This window comes from Centruroides sculpturatus, unplaced genomic scaffold (assembly GCF_000671375.1).
Source record: "Centruroides sculpturatus isolate CEXI.00-Female unplaced genomic scaffold, Cexi_2.0 scaffold351, whole genome shotgun sequence".
NCBI classification, from domain to species: domain Eukaryota; kingdom Metazoa; phylum Arthropoda; class Arachnida; order Scorpiones; family Buthidae; genus Centruroides; species Centruroides sculpturatus.
Genome location: NW_019384531.1, coordinates 104,090 through 113,101, shown reverse-complemented (window position 1 = coordinate 113,101; position 9,012 = coordinate 104,090). Strand labels below are relative to the sequence as shown.

At 26.5% G+C, this 9,012-nt stretch overlaps 1 protein-coding gene across 1 annotated transcript in view; it reads left to right on the top strand.

Moving 5' to 3' along the window:
* The first annotated feature begins 216 nt into the window (after positions 1-216).
* The window catches only part of LOC111623036 (vasculin-like), a 94,273-nt gene continuing 85,477 nt past the window's right edge, over positions 217-9,012 (top strand). Inside the window, exon 1 of the mRNA XM_023365516.1 lies at positions 217-419. The gene's annotated coding sequence lies outside the window, so the exon portion shown is untranslated. The remainder of the gene's footprint in view (positions 420-9,012) is intronic.

Here is a 9,012-nt window from a genome sequence, read left to right as displayed (position 1 = left end):
TAATTTTAATAAAACAATCACTTATATACGATTTGCCTTTTAATATTTAAAGAACCCATGGCTTAATGTATTTTAATTTAATTATACCAAAATAAAAGTAACAGAAAATTTAAAATAATTATAACAAATTAAATTTGAAATATTTATATAATATATATATATTTTTTTTATATGAAAACTTTGAATTTCGAGTTCCGATATTGATGGATAGCCTCGTGCTCTCGCAAATCGAGTGAATTTGCGAGATTTTCTCAACGATGTATACGGCGCCATGTTTATGGAAAAATTAAGAAAAAGTTTAGTTTGTTCACTCTCTGAAGACGAATTTATAATTGTAATGTGAATAACGCATCTGTCCATCAAGAGTATTCGTATATGCAGAAATAAATAAACTTAAACAACAGTCATTTTAAGAAGAGGTTAGTCAATTGTACAAATAATTTGAATCGTATGAAAAATTCAAATTTGGTTTCGGTTTTTCTGTTGATATTTTAAACAAATTCTATTAACAAAAATTAACTTCCGAAATATAAATTATAAGTTTGTAATTGGATGTTTAAATATGTATAAAAGCACGAGTGAAATTGATTGTTTATTAAGTATAAACAATCAATTTCACTTCTATCTCTTCCATGTGGTTGACATTCGTTCTGCCAAATTTAGATTTGTTCGTTCGTCTAAACATCGGTTTCAAGTCATATTTTGATTATTTTCAAGCGGATATATTAAAATATATTGCAAGTACTTGTTGACAAATGTTAAAAATAATTTTTTAAATATGTTGAAATATAAATAATGTAAATAATCCACAAAATTTTTTTTTTATCTTGTCTTGCTATATGATGAATTTGCTTAATTCATTACAGTTTAGAAATAATTTTATAAATTAATACTTTAATATGATTATTCTGATATTTTCAGCCTTGAGATGTAGTTTTACTATTAAAATGTAATTGACTATATAAGCATAAAATATATGAATTATTAATGTTCATTAAACTCATGAAAATGTTAAGAATTGCATATATATATATATTTTTTTTTTTGTTAAAATGTCACATTCAAAAGTTTAAGAAATTTTTTCTTTTATCAGTTTATTTGTGGAAAGTTATGCTCTTACATCTCAATTAATGTAAAGTGAAAATTTGTTTTGAAGTTTTTTTTTTTTTTTTGTCTCTAGAAAACTATTTGATGCTTACTGCTTACCAAGAAATTATAGAGTGAGACTAAAACAGGTCTTGTCAGGATTTGTGTGATTGAAGTCAGTGAATTGTGAATATGCTATTCAGTGAATAAGATTTTATTTTTGCATCTGATAACTGCTTTCGACAATCACTCTTATTCTATCAAGAGTCTCGGAGCTACTGATAATATAATGATGAAATGTAGCATGCATATAATTGGATATTACAAAATATAAGAGGGGGAGAAAAAAACTATTTTAGGAGATATGTTTTAGTGAATTTAAGTTAATTTATTTCTCAGTTTAAAAATGTTTATTTTTTTTTTTACAAATAGATCTTCCTATTATTATTATAAATTTAGATATTGACATAATATGGTTGATTGTGATTATTATAGTAATTAATCAGTACTAGGATGTCAAATTGTTAGTGTTTTTAATAGTAAATATATAATAGTTAATTAATTTCTGGTAATTATTTTAGTAGTTTAGTTTTCTTTTTGTTTTATAATAGTAGGATCTAATCATTATATTGTGCATTTACAAATTAAAAGCTAAATTAAATAGCTTTGGTACTTTGAATGATGATAAAAATTTAAGTGATGCTAGTAATAATATGCATAACGTACTAAATTTTTTTTGTTTTTTTTGAAAGTTGATTGCAAAATAATGTCAATGAACACCAGTAAAATTGATTAAGAAATTTAGTTTGGTTATTCTACTTTATTAAAAATAAAGACTTGTAATAAACAACTCAAACATTTTTGACACATCAAAATTGCTAAAGTTATTTATTAACTGTTTATTCTCAATAAAGTAATGCCATAAAATTGAATTTCTTAACTGATCAAAGTTTGTTATTTCATATATTTAAAATTCAATTTATGATGTCTCCAGTTAGTCATTATTATTAAGAGTCCAGAAGATATCTTTACAGTCTCCATTTATCTTTTTAACATAAAGAAATTAGCATTTATACCATTATCTAAATAGGATTATTTATTCTTAATGGTGATTGTAGAGCTACAGGTATCAGTAAAATTGCTCTTTATTTCAATTTTCAAGGGAATAATGTTTGAAGATGACCAAAAAATCAAAAGAACTTTATTTTGGTGAGTGGCAAAAGCAATCTATAAATTATCTTTGAAAGAACAGATATTCCTCTCACAATACGGTACTTCTACAACAAGGTTTTTTCTAACACTGTTTGAAAATTGGAGATATCCCCTGTACAACACAACTTCTGGTTTCGCTCTAACATGGTTTTGGAAATTCTCCGTACAAAATTTCACAATTTTTTAGTGTAACCTTTGATATATTTTTTTTATTCAAGTAAGCATGTGTGATGTCTCAAATTTGTCCATGGATTTTAGAATATTTAAATTTTCAAATTATTTTGTGCTTTTCGTCAGTTTACTTTAATGAAAACTGATAGGACAAGGAAGAAAAATTTGCTCTAACTTTCCTATCAACCAGGTGTCGTTGTCATTCAGACTTTAGCCTTTAAGATTGTCATTGTGTTTTCTTTTTATAGATTATTATTCATATTTAGTAAATTTTATTTAAACATTTTTAGGTAAGATATTAAACTTTTTTCTAACTGTAGGTAAGCAATCATTTGTAAACTGACAAACGAAATATGGCAATATCTTGGTATTGTTCAATATTCGAGCACAAATTCTGGAAAAAAGTATCTTGGTAAGCTACTTGACTGAACAAACATGACTTGCTAGAACAGGGGTGTCCAACCTTTTTGTTCCTCTGGGCCACATTGGAAGAAGTCATGGCGTTTTGGGCCACAAGTATATATAATATATTTGCGACCTAAGATTAGCATGTCTAGATTATAGTAATAAGTATTAAAACTTTTTTATGGAAAAGGATATTTTAAAAGATTACTTCTACAAACACTTTCAATTTTTACTTAGAAATAGATAAACTCATTTATTATAAAGGAGACAGACAAAAATTTATTTGAAAAAAACAAATATTTGTTTTATTTCAGTCTCTAATTAATAAAAAAAACGACGAAACATCATTTTAATTCATTAATTAAAGTGCATTTTTATTCGACTATATATTTATAAATAATATGTAGCCCAGAAAGTAGCCAATGCGCCAAATGATAATTTTTATGCCAAACTAAAAAAAGAGTAGCCAAATTTGGCGCAAAGTAGCCAAATCTTGCAATGCTAGAAGCAATACTATATAAAGCTGGAGTTGTGACTCAAAGGATTATAGACCCAAATTTGAGAAAAGGAAAGAAAGGTCAAAAGATAAAAAGTATTGAGGAAGGTTGGAAATTAAGGGTCAATATTTGCATAACAGAAGATCTATTTAACCTTTTTATCTTTTGGCTTTCTCTCCTTTTCTTAAATTTGGGTCTATAATCCCTTGAGTCACAACTCCAGCTTTATATAGTATTCCTTTGTCATTCACACATCTTCAAGTATTTGAAAATATTTCCTTTTCACTCAAAAGTAAAATATGTATAAAAGTTTATGGCTTTGTGAACCTTCTTTTTTGAGTTTATGCCATTGAAATAAAAAAATAAATAAAATAAAACAATTTGTCAGTTTTGTTTACACACGTTTATTGGGCCGCATTCAAACTTGCCTTGGGTTGCATGCGGCCTGCGGGTTGGACACCCCTGGTTTAAACGATTAGCAAATCTTACATTTNCAACTAATTTAGCAGTATGAGATATATCTACATAAAAATATATTTATAAAAAGTAATTATTTAATATATATTTTTGATAGCTTCAATGATACTATATACATATATACAGTGTGTCCCAAAAATCTGGACCATAGACATTTTTTTCCTCTTTATGAAAATAATTTTTTTTTTCATTTGAGATCCAAGATGGCTTTGAAACTACCAACAGGCCTCTTAAGTCTCCAGATAATCCCAAAAAAAAATATTGAGTGGTAATAATAATTGCACTAAAGGAGGTAATCTCCTCTACACGTAAGAAAATCACTTCTACTACAATAAGAAATGTGTTTATGCTGAATACAAGAACATTAAACAAGTGTCCAAGATATTCAAATTTAAAGTTTTATTATAATGAATGCTCAAATACATCTATGATTATAGATCCAAACTTTTGGGACACCCTGTATCTCTCTCAAACGATTTCATGTGTCAAAATTAAACTTTTTCATATGTAGAACCACCTATTTTCAGAGAATTTTCTTATTTTTCAATTGATCTTTAAGCATATTTTGCTATGAAATCCTGCCAATTGACAGATACCAGAAACTAAATATATTTAGTAAGTCAATTCAGTTATTGGGTAACAGACTATTTTTCTCCAAACCTGTTCACGTCAACATAAAAAAAAAAGACCTTTAGCAATCCTATTTTAAAACTAAATATTTTAAACTGTTCACATAAATAAGAATTTCAATTCATAAAAAAATTTTTATGATAAAAATAAAAAAATATGAAAATGCTGTTGATACTTCTGATCAAGATCAGCAAAAAGCTGAGATAATGACAATTTTTTGTAAAAAGAAAATGTCCTTGTTTAACTAAAATTATAGTATTTTTAATTGTGATTGTTAATTAATTATTGATTGGAAATAAATTATCAATTGCTTTAATAAACACATTAAAGCAATTAATAGTAACTCTTAGTAATGAAAAAGAATAGTATACTTTTGCTAACTTCTAGAATGTAATCCCATGTCTTGTATTAGTCTTTTGTTTTATATAGCATGGGTTTGCATAACAGCACTTTTTTGGAACATAACTACCATGTTATATGAGGGATACCTGTATTCCAATTTTTAATATTGTCTCAATATTGTACTCCATTCTTGATAGATATTCTATTACTACAATAGTGTGATTTAGAATTAATTTCATTTAGATAAAAGTCAACAATCAATGAACAACTGGTATACTATTGAAGTTGCTACTTTAAAAATATATACAGTAGAACCTTGATTATACGGACCGCTATTATCCGGATTTTCGATTATCCGGATTGTTAAAAATAAACAAAAATTTTATGAATTTGCTGATTTGCACTTGGTGAATTACGATACTGTTTATGTACGTGATGGAATCATAACTTTTTTTGTTTCAACGTCTCACCCGGCACAGTGGCCATAAACTCTTAAATATATTTTGCGTCGTAATAAAAATATAATTTGATATACGTATTTATAAATAATTTTATTTTCAAATTACATCATTTCTATGACCAAGGGTGGTGTAAGGCATGGGCAACGTGGGCCACTGCCTATGCCTCACAGTCCAAAGGGCTTCATGTTTTGAAGGTTATGCATTACTTAAAAGCCGTGAGTGCAACAAAAAAAATTTTACTCGTCATAAAACGATAAATAGTTTGTCAAATTTTTATTTATAAAAATGCAGTTTCAACTGCTTTTTATTTTATAAAATCCGTCTTCTTGCGCCACCAGAGGGCCTTTTAAACAATAGGTAGTCTGTTAGCGTTGGTCAGTAGTAGTCCAAATGCAATACGAACATTTGTTTCTTAAAAATTTGATCACGATTTAAATACAGTACAGTAGAGCATCGATTAACCGTCACCTTGGTTAATCGACCGCGTTCTAGTCGGCAAATTCAAATGTCTGCTAGTGATGTGGTGCTACAATATTTGGCTACGTCTTGGCTGCTTTAATATTATTTTTACATGTTTTAGCTGGCAACACTGGATTGACCATGAAAGGGAGCCAGTTTTTAAATGAGGCTTAATTTTCTAATTTTTAACGATACAATAGCGACGATTATTATTTTTAAAAAAAAATTGATAGGATTAACATGTAGGAAAATTCAACGCGAAGTAGGTTAATAGCAATATACTAATATACTAATTACATGGGATATACTAATATACTACACTAATAATGGATTTTTTCATACTTTTTGGTTATTCGACTTTTCAATTATCCGACCAATTCCAGTCCCCAATTGAGTCGGATAATCGATGCTCTACTGTATTTACTTCTAATATTACCGATATGTCATCGAAAAGAAAACGTGTTGTATTATCATTAAAAGAAAAAGTATTTGTTTCGATTATTCGAATTTTTCGTTATCCAGACTACCTTCATCCCCAATTAGTCTGGATAATTGAGGTTCTACTGTACTTTTAAAGTAGTAGTTAGTTTACTAATAGTTACTAAAAAATATAATTTATGTACATATGAACTAATATATGTATAGTTAATATGTATATAATTATACTGCTCTATTGCTATGTTTTACTTATAAGTTTTAGATAAATAAATGAAAACTTTATCATAAATTTAAGTTAAAAAATGTAATAATAATTATAATAGACATTTTGGAAAAAACTTTATTAATATAGATTTCATTTGATAATTAAACATAACTATGACTGATTATTCTCTGTAGAATTCTACGTAAATGAAAAATTTTAGAAAAAAAAAGATAATTTAAAGCAAGCAAAAATTGAAAAGTAGACATTGATATTAGTGATAATTTTTAAAATAAAGTAAGGTTTTAATATACTACAAATATAAATGATTTTATATTTATATCATAAATAATAAATCTTAACTACATAAAAAAAAATCCAAAATACAATCTTTAAAATTTTAAATTAGAATTTTTATTGTATATTAGGAAAAATTACTAACAAATTATAAATTATAAGAAAATTAAACTTTTTCATTAACCAGAAATAAGTTCCTAATATTACTGTAGAACCCCAATTATCTGAGATAATGTGGACCAGTGCTACCTTGGGTAATGAAAAATTTGAACAAAACAGAGGAACATTGCTATTTTATATTAAAAATGATGAATGTGGAATGACTTATTTGGTATATTATTTTTAAGCCTCTTTTTATACCTTAATGAATTCATTAAGGTATAAAAAGAGCAACAGTTTTTATATATGAGCAACAGTTTTTACATTATTGTATAGCTAATATTTACAATAAAAACAAAAATGTATATTATTATAATTACATTTTAATATGAAATGGTTTACTTTTTACTGAAGTTAAGTAATAAAACAATACACTGCAAAATTTGTTTCTGTTATTGTTTTAAACTTTATGAATCATAATATAAAAAAGGAAGTGTTTTCACTTACAGGTTTATCTAGCATAATAATCAGAGATTGAATAATTGGAGTTATACTATATTAATTTATTCCCTTTTAAGTAACTATTGATACATATCAGTTGAATTTCTTTGTAACATCAAGTAAAGCTTGCTGTTTCTTAATTTAGCTCAGGTCCAGTAACTGAAAGTGTCCTTTACTTGATACAATAGTTTTAGATAATGCTAGATAACTTGATGTAAGCTTCTCAACATATAGGTATGATGTCTAATGTATCATAACCATTGTAGTCTTATAAGTATTATGCTCAATGTTAAGATCAAATTTATTAATATAATATTTAGTTGGAATTTGCATATCAGATCATTGTTTTGGCAGATAACCTGTATTTCTTTTGAGGACATTGTTTTTTGAGGTTAGAAGTTAAAAAAAAAACACTTTCCAGAAAAGTATGAAAGGAACCTTACTGAATTTTTAAAAGAAAAAACAAAAAATTAATATTTCTTAATTCTTTTTTAGTTAAAAAAGTTTAAGGAAGAAATATATTGGACTTTTATAATGCTGCTAAGATTGAATATAAAATCAACATAATTATAGTATTTTTGGACATTATAGCTTCAGCTTTAAATAACTTTTTAACATAAAAATTAGTTTTGGATAAATATAATTCTGATATTATATTAACAAACATTATCCAGTAGTGATTTACAGGTTTTATGACTATAAATCATTACTGAATCATATTTGTCAATGAAAGTTCAGGAACCTTTAGAAGAAAGAAGGAAAAAATGTTACAACAATGTTTCATCTAAATCAAATTAATTTGTCGAAATTAGAATAAATTACTGTTTTTAAGTAAGTAAAACATTACCACTAGATTCACTATACAATGTATCCTCACTTAATTTTGTTTCATGTAATGTTGGTGAGTAAAGGTTGATATACTGTACTGTACATTTGTACAATTATCATTTGTTAAATTTTCTTTGTAAACATTAAAATTCATTCTGTGAGGTGGAAAAAAATACTGAAGGTTGCAAACATAATTTAAGTACTGTAATAACAACCAAATTATATCTTGCTTATATCAATTAGCCTGTGGTAAAGTTTGTTTTATTATAAATCATTTTGCTTAGCATTGCAGTTTCCAAGAACCTATTAACAATATTAAGTGAGAACTTGCTTTATATACAGTAATACCCTGAACTTATGTGATAGGTGGGACCAAACGATAATCACGTAAGTCGGGGTATAATTTCGCAATTTGTGTAAAATCCAAGTTGGATGGATGTAAGCTAATAAATTTTCTCGTTAATCTTATCTTGTCTTTTGATTCGTTCACGGTTACAAGAAATCACCACATAGTCTCTCAAGTCTCTGTAGATATAACAAACACAGAAATAAATAACACAAAATAAATTGTAGCTGTGTTGATTCTGTGCGACATGTTTGAACATGTAAGCTGAACAATAGTGTGGGGGGAGTGAGTAATCAAGAGCTGCATGACGCTCAAACAAAAGACGAATTGACGAGATTTGAAAATCGTGTAAGTCGGGTAGTGTAAGTTGAGGTATTACTGTACTTTGATATTAAGTTATTTTAATAATTAAATAAGTAATAAAACTAAATAATTAATAATAATAATTTTGTAAATTATTATAATTTAAGTAATAACTGATATAATTTTTTGCAAGTTTATTTTCAAGTTATTAGATAATAAGTGTAGGATGATCATAATTAAATTATCCTTGTTCACAGA